This window comes from Rattus norvegicus, chromosome 14, assembly GCF_036323735.1.
Source record: "Rattus norvegicus strain BN/NHsdMcwi chromosome 14, GRCr8, whole genome shotgun sequence".
Lineage (NCBI taxonomy): Eukaryota > Metazoa > Chordata > Mammalia > Rodentia > Muridae > Rattus > Rattus norvegicus.
In genome coordinates, this window is record NC_086032.1 from 12954331 (window position 1) to 12971368 (window position 17038).

Consider the following 17038-nt stretch of genomic DNA (forward strand, 5'->3'; position numbering starts at 1 on the left):
AGAGAGAGAGAGAGAGACAGAGACAGAGACAGAGACAGAGAGACAGAGAGTGAGACAGAGAGAGAGACAGAGATAGAGACAGAGAGACAGAGACATAGAGAGACAGAGAGAGACAGAGAGAGACAGAGAGGGAGAGAGTGTGTGTGTGCATTAGTGTTTCTAAGTGTGTGTGTGTGAGAGAGAGAGGGATGGAGGGAGTGTGCATGCATGCATGCTACAGTGCATGTATGGAGGTCAGAGGATAACTCTGTGGAACTGGTTCTCTCGTTTCACCTTTACCTGATTCCACGGACCAGGTTTGTGCAGCAAATGCTTTAGCTGCTGAGCCACCTCTCCAGCTCCTAGTTGTAGTTTTAATTTGCATCACACCTGGTCTTCTTCTATTTCCTGTTTATTCCTTGTTCAAGTAACCATTCTGTTGACTGCCTTTCACATCCACTTCATTAGTGATTTCTGTGACCTCACCCCCTAGATACTTTTTTAATCTCTCAATTTGTATTGACACATATTATTGTTATTATTTTAACTCGTCAGGACCATTGGCATTTATCTCTCTCTCCTCTTCAAATTATTCTCCGCACCACCTCACTGTCGTTTTTCCAAATTACGAATATTGCCTTGTTATTATCTTGTCTGAAACTGTATGCTGTCTTCTTTGCCCACCCGTTCAAGTCAGCATGTTATTTGTAGCGTCAGATTCTATAAACACAAAACTCCTTATGCTCTCTGCGTTCGTTAAGTCATTGCATGCCTACCCCATCTTCGCACATACAGTTTCCTTCAACTAAAACACTGTCCTCTGCTCCCTTTCCCCTATGTTCCCCTCATTGTTCTGACTCATCTGTCATGATCCAGTATACACGGGCCAGTGAGATGGCTCAGTGGGTAAGGACACTCGATCCTAGGTCCGATGGCCTGAGTCTGGTCCTTGGCTTCCACGTGATGGAAAAAGATAACCAACTTCCACAAGTTGGTGTCCAACCTCCATACATATGCAATAGCACTCATGTGCTCCGCCCATTAATAAATAAATGTAAAAAAAACTGTATTAAAGATTTGATATATAGAGGCTGGAGGTATGGTTCAGTGGTAAAGAGTTTTCATACGGTGTGTAAGCCCTGGGTTCCATCTCCAGCAGTGAATGATGATGATGGTGGTAGTGGTGATGGTGGTGGTGGTGGTGGTGATGATGGTGATGGTGGTGGTGATGATGGTGGTGGTGGTGATGGTGGTGGTAGTGGTGATGGTGGTGGTGGTGATGATGGTGGTGGTGGTGGTGGTGGTGGTGATGGTGATGATGGTGGTGGTGGTGATGGTGGTGGTGGTAGTGGTGATGGTGGTGGTGGTAGTGGTGATGGTGATGATGGTGGTGGTGATGATGGTGGTGGTGGTGATGGTGGTAGTGGTGGAGGTAGTGGTGGTGATGGTGATGATGGTGGTGGTGATGGTGATGGTGGTGGTGATGATGATGGTGGTGGTGATGGTGATGATGGTGGTGATAGTGATGGTGGTGGTGATGGTGGTGGTGGTGATGGTGGTGGTGGTGGTGGTGGTGGCGGTGGTGCTGATGGTGGTGATGGTGATGATACCCAGCATGAGTCATCCTCTAGAGGCAGAGCTTATTCTTTGGTTCTATGTCAAGCCTTGTACATACTTCTACTATTATACGGCACACCATATTATAAACCCTTATTTATATACTACCATGGTATTTATCTTTGTCTTAATGCCTAACGCAGTGCCTGATTGAATATCAAAATAAATAAATGAAATCTCTAGACAGATTTGTTTCGTGGGCAAAATGTAATCTGTCATATTTACAAACTCCCGAAAAATAACTCTGTTTGCTACTCAGAATAGAGTCATCGCAAGAGCTATGAAACAGAAATGGTTTGGATTTATATAATTTTAATAACTATAATTTAAAATGGTTCTCCTTTCATCAAATCACAGGTTTGTTTCCTCACTGTAAAATCACTGTACACAGTTCTCACCGCATGACATAACAGCCATCTCAGAACAATGTGCAGATCAGAGAGGACATCTGGCATTTAATAGAGGCTTCGTGTATCTTCACGGCCATTAGTTAACAGCTTCAGGTCTCCATTGCACATTTATTAAGGTGTTCTGGACTTCTGGGCTCTAAGGACGGAAATAGAAAATGTTATGATGTATGTACTTATGATCAGATATCTGAGGTTAAATGTGTTGCTTACTAAATTAAATGAGGGCATTTAGCAAATTAGAACAACATCCAAGGGCTGGCTGATGTTTGTTTCAGGACTTCTCATACAGTAGCTACTAAAGTAAGCCCCAGAGAGAAGAAAGGCTGTGTCTCTAGGGGAATCTAGAGACACATCTCCTATAAAATACAGTGTCTTTGATTAGCACCTACACTTTACATTTTACCCCACTACTTATTATTCTAAAGGTTTCTTTCTTTGTTTTTTTGTTTTCTTTCTTTCTTTTGTTCTTTCATTCTTCCTTCCTCCCTCCCTCCTTACCTCCCCTGTATCTACATTCCTTTCCTTCTTTCTTTCTTTCCTCCCTCCCTTCCTCCCTCCCTCCTTCCTTCCCTCCCTCCCTCTCTCTTTCCCTCCTTCCTTCCCTCTTTCCTTCCTTCCTTCCTTAGTTCTGGGAATACAACCCAGAGCATTTCATATGCTAGGTAATATTCTATAGACTTCAAATAACTTAGGGCTTGTGCCCTGGAAACTGCTGCCAGAACTAAGATATGACTTCTAACCTACCCTTTCATTTGGCCCCAAGGACCAGGAATGGTCAATGTGAAACATGAAGGCAGTATAGAAACGAAGACCACATCTGTATATGCCACTCACTATTTATTATCTTTTGTGTGTGTGTGTGTAGGGGGGTTGGGGTGAGGTTGAGACAGGGTTTTTCTTTGTAGCGCTGGCTGTCCTAGAACTAGTTCTGTAGACCAGGCTGGCCTGGAACTCACAGAGCTCTGCCTGCCTCTGCTCCTATTAAAGGTGTGCACCGCCATTGCCTGGCCCACTTACTAGGTTTTGACTTTAAACAGGTCACTTAATCTTTCTGAATTTTAACTTCTCAATGAAAATACCAGCCCCTGCCTTGCCCCATCTGAGAATATTTTTAAAGGTCAAGTGAAAACTGCTTAGGGATCTGACTTAAGAGCAGACAGTGGGTAGGGACAAAAGAAGTCTGGATCTAGAACCACAGTAAAACACACCACAGTTAAGCACAGCATTGAAGATGCTGCTATTGCAATGATCAACCCTGCCTCGTCGGCCATTACTGCTGGCCCAGCATCAAGGCTTGCTGAAGTATTGCGATTGCTTCTTCCAATAGCAAACGAAGTCACTAAATCCTAATTTAAGTTGTGAGAAAGGTTAGAAAGTTACATGTCCCGCCTCCTCACCTTTTATGGTAGAAGACTCACCCATGACGCCCAACTGAACCTTTCCCTCAGATGCCAGCAGAAATTAACATGTGAGTTCCAAACACTTCTTCCTGGACGTCTTGTCGCGGTTACCATGTTGTCTACAGATAGGGAAGGAGGATAAGGTAGAGTGCAGAAAGCTTTAGGACAGGAGGCAAATCCATAAGCAATAGTCCACACTTCCGGATTGGTTAGGGTTGACTGTGCTGAGAAGTTTACAAGCCAACAGGACAAGGTGCCACTGATGTTCTGCTGGGAGGGGAGATAACTTTTGTGAGATTTATTAATTTATTATTATTCTTTGTGTACAGGGCATATGTAGAGGCCAGCGGACAACTTCCGGGAGTTGGCTCTCCCTTTCTTTCATGTTGGGTCTAGGGATCAAAGTCAGGTCATCCAGCTTGGCAGCAAGCACCCTTACCCACTGAGCCATCTAACCGCCCCGTGAGGAGATTTAAGTCAAAGTTGCAACATGAGCAATCTTTCTGTTGTTTTACTAACATTGTTTCCAACAGTTATTAACTAGTTTACATCTCATGCCTTTTGCTCATTTTACCTTTGACCTTTAAATTTAGGCTATCTCAAACTTTTTTTTTTTAATCACAAGCAAAAATAAAGTCCCTCTCATTCTATGCACTCAGTGCCTGGTGTATAATAGGCCTGTGTGTTAGTCACGTTTGCACAGATTGGTAGAGCGCTGTAAAAACAGGATTCCTATGAGATGACTGCTGGCTTTGCTCAACCTTGCTCAGCTCAGAGAGAAATATTTGAAGAGAAAACCTGCCTCCCAGATAGTCTGTTTTGCCTGAAGCAAACAAGTCCAGGAAAGAGAGACCACAAACCAGCACCCAGCCCCCATAACTGATCAACCTCCTCACTCCCAAGCCTTCATAAAAGTGTCCCAGTTAGCTCTTCCCCTTGCAGAATCTCTCCATTCCCATACGAGAGAGGCTTCCCTTCACTGTGTGTCCTTATGAACACAGTCTCACCTGAGGTCACACCCTGGTCTCCTCCTGCCTTCTGTCCCTTTGTGCTGCCTCTGAAATCTAGCACAGCTGTGCTTAAGAAATCCGATCAAATGTCGTGAAGGAAAAAGGATTTGTTTGGGCTCACGGATTCAGAAGATCAAGTCGATGGCAGCTTGAACTCATACACTTGGACAGAGGAACACCAGGGCAGCAGGGATACAGACTGGAAGAAGCATTTGCTCTGTAGGAGACAGGAAGCAGAGAGCAAGGAAGCAAGTGATGACCAGCATAACTTATATGTCGCACCTCAGTGTGATTCATTTACTTAGGTCCCACTAAGTAAATCTCAAAATTAGATCTCAAGTTACTAGAATATCCTGAAGTAGTGTGGGACAGACTTCCTGGTAGGCAAACAGATAAGGAGAGGGCTCATGACTAAGGTAGTAAAGACGGTGAACTTCCAAGATGGCTGGATTCTTCATCACCTTCCTGAGCTGAGACAAACATTTAGCAGGCTAAGGCTATGAGGGACTTTTCTCCTGCCGGTAGGGCTGACTTAACAAGCTCAAAGGCTGGTCAGGGCAATCCTTACACACCTGTGAGGCAATCAGCCAGCCTGTCTTTCTTCAAGCTGACTGACCTTAAATTAAAGGGGAAAACCCTTCAGAGACTGAAAAACTTCTAGAGAAGAGGCTGGATTTTTGGCTTCCCAAGTTCCCCCTCTGCTTAGCAAGCAGATGGTCTTCTTTTCTGTGTACCTGCTGCAAAGTGTGTCTTTCCTCACTTCCAGAACAAACCATTACGAACTGCTGATTCTATCTGCTCCTGTTTGCCATGATCAAGAGTTTGTGATGGCTAAAGTTATGTTTTAAGTTCTAATTACTGTGATTAAGAGAGCTCTATAAAATGGAAATACCTCTCACCTGTAAGCCCTGCTTACCCAAGGATAGATAGCTCCTAGAATGATGGGGGCTGCTCATGAAAGATAATAAGCCAGGTTTTTTTTTTTCTTCTGTAAACAAGTTTGCTTGCTCCAACCGTAAAGGATGTGTGCTTGGTCACATATAGGCAGGAGGTAGGCAGGCAGGAAGTACATCAGGAGGTATGCTTGTTCCTGATTGGAGAAAGGTAGGAAGCTCATAGCCATATGGGTTTTGCCTATACAAGCCCCTAGGGTAATTTGGCACCATGCTCTGGGAATCCAGGTATGGCCTTGGACACTATCAAGGATCCCGGCCAGTGCTTAATAAAACTTCAAAAAACGTGGCTCAGAAATTGTGGTCTGATTCTCCCTGGTAGCACTGATGTTCTCTGGGAGGCCCCCACTGAGATCAGACAGGTTACCCAAATTCTAAATCTGGAGCTCCACTCCAGGGCGGCCCCGGGGCTGAAGGGCCCTCCCAGGAGGTGAGCGCCTTGAGAGTTCCGATGCTCTGAGGTGTGCTTTTGCTTTCACGGACTCTCAGAGTGAACTGCTGTGCGGAGAAAAGCAGCAAGCCCGTGGAGGCCTGCCCTAGTAAGTCATAGTAATCTTCTGTGACATCTGGTTCTGTTGGGATCTAGATCTGGGACGATGGGATTCAATACTATCTCATCTAGGGCGAGATGTCCACCACTCCGTCTCATTCTGGCTGTTTGGATATTGGGAGCCAAGATGGGAACCAGGCAGGCTCTGTTAAGTGTTTGAATGTAGGTGGCCACCACGTGTTTTGTTGTTGACTAGTCTCTTCTGACAGCATGAATGTTCTATGTCTGTGTCTATTGGTTTATTTTTTTTTTTTTTGTCTTTGCCACCACCAGCCACCAGCCACTGTCACCACCATTTGCCATGGCTGCTTTGAGGGCTGGGGCACAGAATTTCTTATCTCTGAGCTTTCTGGTCTCTGTAGCAGGGCTTCAAATGTCTCTTTGGTGTGGATAATATTAAATTGTTTTATGCTGTTCTGCTCCATTGAAAATCTGGCTCTCATGTTGGGGTATGTCTCTTCCTTCTCTAGACACAAGCATGCATAGTTAAAGTTTCCTCTCTGTCCTGTGTCAGCCGAGCCACCTGAGTTTATGACAGAGACATTTCAAATGTTATCCCCTTTCCTGGTTTCCTGTCCATAAATCCCCATCCCACCCCCTTCCCCTTCTTCTATGAGGGTGTTCCCCCACATAATTACCCACCCCTTCCTACCACCTCTGACATTCCCCTACACTGTGGGTCCAGCCTTGGCAGGACCAAGGGCTTTGGGCTTTTCCTCCCATTGGTGCCCAACAAGGCCATCCTCTACTACATATGCAGCTGGAGCCATGGGTGGCTCCGTGTGTACTCTTTGGATGGTGGTTTAGTCCCTGGGAGCTCTGGTTGGTTGATATTCTACACCTCAGTATTTGTACGTTTATTGGATATGGCTAAAAATCTCTAACAAAAAAGTTAATTTAACCTTACCCCTCTGCACTCCGAACTGGTGGTAGGTAGGAGTCCTGGCCATGTGGTCATGAGAGCAGGAGAGCTGTCCTTGCTCCTCACCAGTGGCCCTGCACGTCACCTGGACAGCACAGTAGAGCTGATCTTGGTGGTGGGGGTACGAGGGAGCTGGCCCCTAAGAGCATAAGTGTGGGTGATCTGACCGTACCTTCTGTGATGACATGGGCAAGGAAGAAGAGCCCCCCTGCCCTCCACCCCTTGCCACTTATGGCAGGCAGGAGAGCTGCCCCATGCCCCACCCAACCCTTGGAAGTCATCAGAGTAGGAAAACTTTTCCCCTTCACTTGCTACAGCACTCAGGAGAGCAGGCCCTTCACTTCACCTGTACAGCATAGTAGAGCTGGCCCTGGATGTAGGCGTCGAAAGTGAGCCAGCGCTGAGGCTTTGAGTACAGGAGAACTGGTCCTGCCTCTTGTCTGTCCTGTGGTGGACTAGGTAAGGAAAGATGGCCTCCTCCCTTCCCTTGTCCCTTGTCATCTATGGCAGGTGGGAGAACTGGCCCCAGGGCCATGAGAGTGGGAGAACCACACAACTGTAAAGGTGTAGCTTTTATAAATTTGCCCTTACATCCTTGCTAGGTTTAGCCTCAAAAACAAAAACCATCTTTGAATTGAGGCTCTTTTAGAATCAAAATAAAACTTGAAGCCATAAATAAAGTCTCACAGGGACACTGAAGACTTTGCTTCCCTGGTCCTTATAGAGTGTCATTACGGAATATCATACTTTCTTGTATAACTCCATTTATCAAAATAGCAAAAGCTTAACAACATTTTTAAAAAGGTGGTGCACTCTTAAGGCCTGCACTCTTAGCCACTTATCCTCTGCAACCTTAGTAAAAATGGCCGCCGGACATGTGTCTTCTATCCTATGGGGAGCATCAGTTAAGATGGTGGCCATGTTGATTACATCCAGGATGATGCCACACCTCATGGTTCCTTTAGGATTACTTGTGTATAGATTTTTAATTATCAACCCAACTTTTTCTTGGTTCTTTGTGAATCTCATATCATGTTCCCCACTCCCACTCATTGCCCCCTCCCCTAGTACTTACCCTCCACCCTTGCAACCGTCCCCCCAACAGAGGAAAGAAAAATTTTGTGGAAGCTGCAGTGTGTCATAGTGTGTCCCACAACGTACCCTTTTGTCCACACCTCTTTGCTTGCAAGTGTTCATTGCAATGAATGACTTGTTGGTCTGCTCCCAGGCCTCTGGCTTCTGCTACTCTAGCAATACTGGAACCTCACCGGGACCCCTCTCAGACATCCTGTTGTTGCCCTGTTGTCATGGAGATCCTGTAGCCTTTAATCTATAGGACTGCCTTCTTCGTGTACTCCAGCAATTCATAGATGGGAAAGACAATGAGGTGGATCAAATCAAATCCCTGAATCTTGACCTGAGAGATATCTGAGCTGGTCAGCCTGCTAGCTGCTCCCGTGTAGTGCAGGGTTCTCTCTCTTGAGTGTTGTGAGTGACGTGGCCCATTCTCCCACTCTCATGGCCCTGGGACCAGTTCTCCCACCTGCCATGAATGGCAAGGGAAGAGGGAAGGGAGGAGGCCATCTTTCCCTTACCTACTCCACCACCCAAGAGACAAGAGGCAGGACCAGCTCTCCTGCACTCGCAGCCTCAGGGACAGCTCACCTTCAACCCCTACCTCCTGGGCCAGCTCTACTGTGCTGTATAGGTGAGGCGAAGGGCCCACTCTCCTGACTGTGTAGTGAAGGTCATAAAGAGGATATGACTTCACCACCATCTTGATTGGAGGCGACCACACGGTATAAATCAACTAAGAAGGCAACAACATGTCTAAGAGATTTTGGATTAGGATGGATTTTTGTGTAATAATTGTTGCTTAAAAATAAGAGTCGTAAAAATGAGCTTCATAAAAGATATGATTTAAAAACAACATTTGTTCAATAATGTACTTAAGGTGCACCTCTGTGTGTTCGTCGGTAAGAGCATACGGTGTGCTGATGGCTGAACTTGGTAATGTCAGAGGACAACTGAGGCTTGCCCCTGTATAGAAGGGCTGGAGTTCCTAAAGAGAGGCCTGGAGATGCCTGTGCCGTCTGACAGCCACCAGAGAGAACACCAGCAATGCATCGGAACGGTCTGGAGCCTAGAAGACAGACTGTGTGGGCTGCCAAAGGTAGAGTCAGAGGTGACTCAGGCCCCTTGCAGGGAGGATCCTGTAAGGTTCCGAGGGAACCCCAGATGCTGGGCACTGAGTTACCCTCACTGTTGGAGCTTTGTCTTGCCTGGTCCAGATGTGTCTGTGCCCTTTTCCCTCTTGAATAAAAAAAAAAGGTACTTAATTTATGCCTTGATACTGCTGGAGAGCACAGTTGAGAAATTTTAAACTTTGCTATAAAAGGAAATTTTGGGTTTTGCAAAAAAAAAAAAAAAACTTAATAAAACTGGATTTTTTTTAAAGAAAAGAAACAACTTTTAAAATATTTAAATGTATAAGGCTATGGGACATGTTATGTTTATAAAAGGTTCTAGGTTCCGATGTGTTTAGTAAAATGTAATCTTGAAAATATACAAATAAAAGGCCAAAGGGCGAGGGCTGCAGCTGTGAGCACAGAAACTTGGGTACTCCCATCATGTGTGCAACAAGACACCTTACTAAGTGGTCTGCACAAAGCCTATAGGACGTTTCTCCTTAGCAGAGGTCTACTCAGGCTGACCGAGACTGACGGAAAGAGTACAGGCCTTCCAAATGCATCGCCTTTTTAAAGAATTCTGTTAAGCTTTAGCGATTTTGAGGAATTGAGTCATACAAGAAAGTGTTCTATTCTGTGATGTGCTTTAAGTCAGGACCAGTATCCACGGTCCTGACCAGTACTCAATAAAACTTGCTTCAGATTTGGCTAAAAAATTATGATAGTCGTCCCCCAGCAGTGGGATTGGAGATCTCCCCACGGCTACCTGTCTAGCTCATGGTGTTTTCCCTGCATTTTAATTCTTTAACTGGCAAAGAAAAGGAACCCAGTCAAAAGCCGTGGCTGTGCTCTTGCACCGGGAATTGGAAACCAAGCACTAAGCACAGGAGCTCGTGGAGCTCATTCAAGTTCCAACCACAAAATTCTGCTGCTCACATCCAATTTCCCTTGTTTCTCAGAGCTTTCTGGTCTGCACTTTGTCTCCAGTTATTATCTCAAAGCAGCCGACAATGTCTGTACACAGCCAGAACCATCTCCTATCTTGAAATTTCCTTTTAAATTAATTAGTCAGTTATTTACATATCTATCTCTAGGCAAGGGCTCAGGACCTGGACAGACTATGGATAAGTTATTGACCGAGATATAACAGGGTGACCACTAGTCAACTTTCTCCAGGTCTCCATTTTAACCTCAAGCCTCCTGAATGCAGATTTTACTGTGCACATTTCTGTCAGCTTCCTGGTCTACCCACACTCCCACTGTCTGTTAAGTTCTAGTTATAATGGCTTAGGTTTTCCCTGACTCGCTTGTTTCTAGACCTTTCCAATGTCTTCCACAAACCAGTTCCAATGCCCTGAAAACAATTGACACACAATTGTGCCATCTCAGCCATGACCCCATTTCGTTTGTACTTGTTTTCTCAAGATTTCTGTAGTAGTGACTGAAATACCTGAGCAAAGAACTTACCGGACAAAATATTAGCTTTGGCTCAGAGCAGCCACTGTTCACTTTCCTCATGGTGGCAAGGGCATATAGAAGCTGATCACCTCACACATATAGAAAGCAGAAAGAAACAAACATGGAGGGTCTGGGACCAGATACCAATGAGGGCTTACCCTAATGACCTACTTCCTTCAGGCAGCCACCACTTCCTCAGTTTCCCAACACTTCCCAAAATAGCGTTACCAGCTGGAGACAAAGTGGTCAACACAGAGACTGTGGAGAAATTTCTAGTTTAAAGCCAGGAGGATGTGTGGCAAACACTTGTTTGACGGAGACATAAATGAGCAACTGCTTTGCCTGTTAGGCTTCTCTGGCTTCTTGTATTTCAAAAAGAATCTGCACGACTCAAGTGTCACACAAGTTAGGCTTTTGTTTCACACTGAGCTCCTCCAACCATAAGAGAATGAAAATGGAGTCCCTCACACTAAACATTCTTAGTGCCCAGCTAAAATGAAGCTACCTGTTTGGCCTTCCGAGACATCAGGAGAGAAGAACCGTAACAGCCCACTTTCCCAAATCTGCAATTACAGTTCACAGGGTAACAGTCTCTCTCTCTGCTCCATGTCCCACCAAAGAGGGTAACCTGAAGTAGCACCCGCGTTAACTAACTAGCTGTGGCCCTATTGTTCTGATTCCCTGTTTGTCCTTTCCAATGAAAGGATTGAAATTAATTCGTTGTCTGTTCCTTTGTTTCTGCTTTCTTTAAGCTTTCCTTTGTCTGTAACACTGACTCCTTCTGCTCAACCTCCTGGGAACACTTAGTCTGTTTTTATGGAATCAATTGTTCCCCAATTCTAGAATTGAAAATAAAGTCAGCTGAGGTCCTTGAGCTGAATTGGTGTAATTTGGGCCTTTGACACAAGCGTCTAGGAAGCTAAGACTTCAGCTGTCTTCAATCATGGTTCTGCTGAAGTTAGGGTAAATTGCTCTTCTCCCCACACTGGGCCTGTTTCCCTTCCTCCTTTACTCTGTTACCTCCTGACTCTATTTCCTTCCCCTCATTTTCCTCCTCCTTCCTGCCTTCTTCCCTCCCCCTCTCCTCTTCCTCTTTTCTTCCTCCTTCCTCCCCCTCCCCTCTCTTTTTTCTCCTCCCCTTTTCCTCATCCTCCCTGTCTCCCTCCTCTTCCCACTACCCACTTCCTCCTCTCCCTCCTTTGTTTTCCCCCTTCTAATGCTTTCTTCTTCAGATGAGCCTCCTGTCTGTCCTCCACGTGTGACAATGGCAGCTGTTTGCTCTGAGATGCACCCTTCTGTAGTGTTCTCAGAGAAAGCAAATCTGTCTCCATGCTACTGTTTTAGTGTAAAGAAGAATTTTAGGCTTGACCTGACCTATGTGCGTGGTCCAGTGTGGTTGGAGTAGAAGTGGGACATGGTGATTGACAGAAAGGGAAGTCGTGGTTTTTCCAAAGAAAGGGATGTTGGGCAGATCAAATTGACGCAGATCTGCCACAAATATTTCCCTAGAGTTTTTAACTGAGGAGTAAAGAGGGGGAGTACTTTTAGTAGGACACTACTTCCTGCCCCTCGAACGGAAGCGCCTAGAACAGAGTGACATGGCCATCTTTTATCTGTTTGACTCAGATCATAAACATTTGAAAGACGGACTGCACTTTATTCTCTGAGGAAAAGCCAAAGACAGTTACAAAGAAACCCGCCCTAAGCCTGACATACTATCTGTTCCGCAGAGCAGAGGGCTGCAGGACAACGCTCATGTTTATCCTGGATTCTAGCCAGGTGGCAATTCTGGAACTTTGTTCAGAGATAAAGTGCCTCAGCCTCAGAGAGGAAGTGCTCTGTTCAGGAACTACCCGGGGGGCTGTAGATCCCCATCTCACAGAGGCAGGAAAAGCTGCAGGCAGTGTGTCCGTGTGCCTGTACAGTGAGGTAGGTCCTGAGGGCCCTCCTTTCACAGGGAGGCAGCAAGGCACTGGAAAGTACAAGAGACCGTTACATCCTCAGTTCTTAAAGAGTGGGAGTGTGTTTTCTGATTTCAGCACTTGTTGATTTCTTTCTGTGTTCAAAGTCCTTTAAAAGAAGAAAGAATCAGAATAAGGGGGGAAAAATCTCAACTTGTCCTTGTTGCTTCTGTAAGGTGCTAGTTTACACCCCTTTGAATGAGTGAGGGGTGGCCGAGAGCCCCGTAGGCTCCATGGAAGCGGGAAGGGAAGCCGATGTCATGAGCTTTCTTTTCAGATCACAGAAACATGACTTTAAGACTCTAACGTTGATGGGAAACAAACCAGAAAGGGGTAAGTTGGCTCTCTATCTTGACAACAGTTTTATCATTCCACAAACTGGATTTTGAGGAAAGGGAATAGTGAAATTGTCATTTCCTTAATGTGAGTTATACATACAAACGACTAATCAGAAATCAGGGAAAGTTACAAGTACATGTGATTGATTAAGGAAACCACTTGAGGAAGAGAAAACAACCCCGGCTCCCACATTTCCTGACTTCCCCTTCTGATTTTGTGTCGTTTCCTCTCTTTATTTTTCAGTGTGTTTATTTTAAAGGAAGCTTCTCTATAGGAGAGAGACAAGAGCCCCACTCACCCATCCCCATATACGCACGGGATTGAAATGTGTTTCTCTCAGTCTTATTCCAGATCTTATGTCCTGTGACCTATGACCTATGTTCCTGGGAAGTCACGCGGGCTCTGGAAGCACTGTTGGAAAGTCATGGGAAAAGAAAGCATTACTCATAGTGAGGAAACTGTGACAAACAGATGTGATAATTATCAGTTAGCACTGACTGGGCCGATGCAAGATATCATCACTGTGCCTAACAGTGAACAAACCCATGCGAATCACACACTGGTCACATGTCTGTGATTCCTTTTGTAATTTTGTTTGCATGTATGTGTGCATGTATATATGTGTGCTTATGAATATATGGCATGTGTGTATGAGTGTGCAAGAGCATGTGTGTGCATGTGTGCATATATGTATGCACGCAGTATACATGTGTGCTTATGTATATATGGCACATGTGTGTGAGTGTACAAGAGCATGTGTGTGTGCATGTGTCTATGTGATATGTGTGCATGCATGTGTGTATGCATGCGTGTGCAGTGTATATGTGTGCTTCTGTATATTAGCACAAGTGTGTGCGTATGCAAGAGCATGTATGTGCACGGATATATGTGTGCTTGTGTATATATGGCACATGTGTGTGAGTATGCAAAAGCATGTGTGTATGTGAATGTGTGTGCACACATGTGTATAGGCATGTGTGTGTGCATGTGTAGATGTGTATGCTTGTAGAGGCCTGATGGTGACACTGGAAATCTTTGATTACTTTTCACTGTGGCAAGATCTGTCACTGAACCTAATGCTTTTCAATTCCAACCAAGCAGTTCGTCCTGAGGACCCCTGCTTGGATTCTGTGTGCTGAGTATCCAAAACCCAGTCCTCCCACAGCAGCCAGTGCTTTATCCACTGAGCCACATCCTCAGCCTGCCTACGAGTCTTAATTGAAAAAAAAAATGTTTCTTAAGACATGGTCTTATTGCACAGCCTAAGCCATGAGCCCAGGCTGGCTTCGAACTCCAGGTCCTTCCGCTGTGTCTCATCAATGTTAAAATTGTAGGTGTGAGCCGCTCTGCCTGTCCCAGGGTTCTCAAAATCAGAATTTCTGCTACCGTTAGGCTTGTATTTTCAGTGGTCATAGTTCATTTAGTGAATCATGGAATTAAGTTTAAAGAGAAGAAATAAAGTCAGCTATAATACCCTGGTCAGGTGACTATCATCCCCATGTTAGAGGGGTGGGATGTTAGGTTTTAGAAGGCGAAGTAGCTGGCTGAAATTCATAGTGCTCGTAAATGTAAGGCTGCATTTGTAATTTCTTGCTCTTAAGAACCTTAATTGAAGGTCATAGTCCGTCACTCAGCATCTCTTTTGATAATTCAGGATGTATCACATTGCTAATGTAACTAAATGCATATAAAAATCTTAGTGAGCCATAGTGGCACACACTTTTCATCCCAGCACGCAGGAAGAAGAGGCAGGGATCTTCTCTGTGCATTCCAAGACAGCAAGGCTACACAGTGTGACTCTATCTCAAGAAATAACAAAAGAAGAAAAAAAAAGGAGGAAAAGAAAAATCTATTCTCCAATGTGTGTATGGTGAGAAATCATGAGTCAGCATTGTATTGAAATTAGGTTAAACGCCAGCCTGTATCATACAAAGGGAGTATGTGTAAATTCCATCGGCAATTTAAACTGTTTGAGGACATCTAGAAAATCTTCTGCAGACTGTAAAGTGCTGTGCAAATTCCTTTCTATGTGTGTGTGTTTGCATGTACACGTGAGCATCAGACCTGTAGGAAAAAAAACTCTTAGTCTTGTTACCCTCCGTGGAAATTTAAAAATTCATCTTGAGCTTAAAATTTGCAAGTGACTTCCTAGACAAGACAAAGCTCTATGTCTTAAAATTTCAAAAATAGTTGTATGTTATAATTTACCTAACAGTTTATATGGGAGCCATTTCATGTGTCATATGATCCTTAAACAGTCTATGGAATTTCTGTGTGGACTTTGTGCAAGGCAGGGTGTAAGAGTGGTTATGGCCGATAATGACTGCTTATCAACAAGAAAGCCAGCACATTTGACCACAGTCCAAGAGTATAAAGCGGTGCCTACAGATAATCTATTTCTAGCTCTTAAGGAAGCAACGTCATTACTAACTGGTTACGGTGCAGGTATTCAGCAGCCTTGAAAGGTTAAACTCGAAAGAGCAGTCAGAAAGTTGACCCTGAAGCATCCAAATCTTTCCAAAGTTGTGAAGGTGCGCCTCAGACACATTCCTCACTCTACAGAAACCTAAAATGGCTATGGTACTTCTTAGAAGTGTCTGTGAGTCCCCGATTGTCTAAAATTAAAATGTCTACTTCTCTAAAAACTTACTGTGGGCTTGGACAGATGTCTTAGTGGCTAAGAGTGCTTATTTCTCAATCATGAGGATCTGAGAGTTCAGATCCTAGTACCCATGTGACACACACACTCTCACACACACTCACACACAAACACACACAGAGATACTCACACACACACACTCATATACACACAAACACAAACACACATACTCACCCACAGACACACACACAAATACACAAATACTCACACAGACACACAGACACACTCACACAGACTCTCTCTCTGTCACACACACACACACACACGCACACACACACACACACACACACACACCCCTCATTGGCCATAATCGCACCACATGACCACTCTTGAGTCTGTTACTGACAGGGAGAAAACATTGTATAGACCAATTAGGCTACTTCTGGAAACTGGAATAGCCTTTCTCGGACTTATGGTTAGGTGAGAGGAAAGGAGGAAAAGGAACAAGGAAGACTGTGTAGTAAGCAGTCAACAGCATTCACTGTGTTCACAACTTGTCAAACTTCCAGTGCTCTATCCTAATAGGGATTTGACATCAAAACTTTTCATCATTAACATGGTCCCATCTTTAGAGACTTTGGTCATTCTCCTAATTAAAGGGGAATGCCTCTGGAAGCATTTAAAACACAGTCAAGAAGTCAAGTAACACGGGCACCAAAAGAAGTTCCAAGTTTATTCCCGAAAAGAATATGCCATACTCACTGATGGAGGGAGAATGGTCATGAGTGAACTCTGTGGCAACGAACCAATGTCGGGGAGGAGGAGTCACCATCCTTCAGGGCTGTGATTCCTTCTCCGTCCCCTCCCCAACCTAGAAGTCGCCCTTCAGCCTTGCACCCATGCGAACTTGCCAGCTTTCTGCATCATGACCCAAAGACCTCGCTGGTGAGGATCATTGTGGCCTGAAGAAAGGCAGGCGTAAAGCCAGGCTTCCACGAAATGCACACGGTTTGTGGAATGGCCATGCTGTTTTGAAAGCTCCCTTTATGAAAGACTAGCATAAAGTCAACAGCCCACGGTTGCTCAAAATCCGCGCTTATTTGTTGCCTCTGCCCTCCACGTCCCTACTCAGGAGAATTATAGTTAAGTTGCGTTTTTAAACTATGTCCCCAGGCGAGTGTTGAGTAAGATGAAAACTTGCTGGGTCACCAATAAATCATTTCGGGAATAGGGGGGCATTTCAGGAAAATTAAACAAAGCCTAGAAAAGCCTTAGCTTGCAGTTTATTGTCATGGAATTTGAGTGACGGCTCTCCACGCTCAGACCAGTACTAAGCAGGAAGCTCTGAAGAGGAAAAACAAAAAACAGCCCTCCTGTCCACAGTACAGACGAGAAAAGACAATGGTACAGACATTGTCCTTTTAAACAAAACTGTGGTGCCTAGTCCTTTAACCCTTTCTACGTGATCTGATGATTGGGAGAAAGTCTACAATGACAACCAGATAACTCCAAGATAGCTCTAGCCTAGAGCTAGAGCTAGAACACAAAGTTTCAAAAGTACTCCAAAACTCAGCTACTCCCCCCAGATAGTTACCTTCCCTGGTGCCCTGGCTACAATGTGCAGGCAGATTGCTCTCCCTGGGATCTTTGC

General features: G+C 44.8%; 1 long non-coding RNA gene across 5 annotated transcripts; it reads right to left on the minus strand.

The window, feature by feature from the left end:
- Nucleotides 1–1891: 1891 nt before the first annotated feature.
- Nucleotides 1892–10725, minus strand: LOC120096572 (uncharacterized). 5 transcript variants are annotated; one of them, XR_010057466.1, is made up of 6 exons: nucleotides 10498–10725; nucleotides 6827–6980; nucleotides 5333–5506; nucleotides 4414–4633; nucleotides 3404–3525; nucleotides 1892–2142 (listed from the first exon to the last, which is right to left on the minus strand). It is a non-coding gene; the product is annotated as an uncharacterized LOC120096572 (long non-coding RNA). The 5 variants fall into 5 exon arrangements; XR_005493163.1 differs by lacking the exon at nucleotides 6827–6980 and having other exon boundaries at nucleotides 4414–5506; XR_005493164.2 differs by having other exon boundaries at nucleotides 3425–3525; nucleotides 4414–5506; nucleotides 6827–10725.
- Between the last annotated feature and the right edge of the window lie 6313 nt (nucleotides 10726–17038).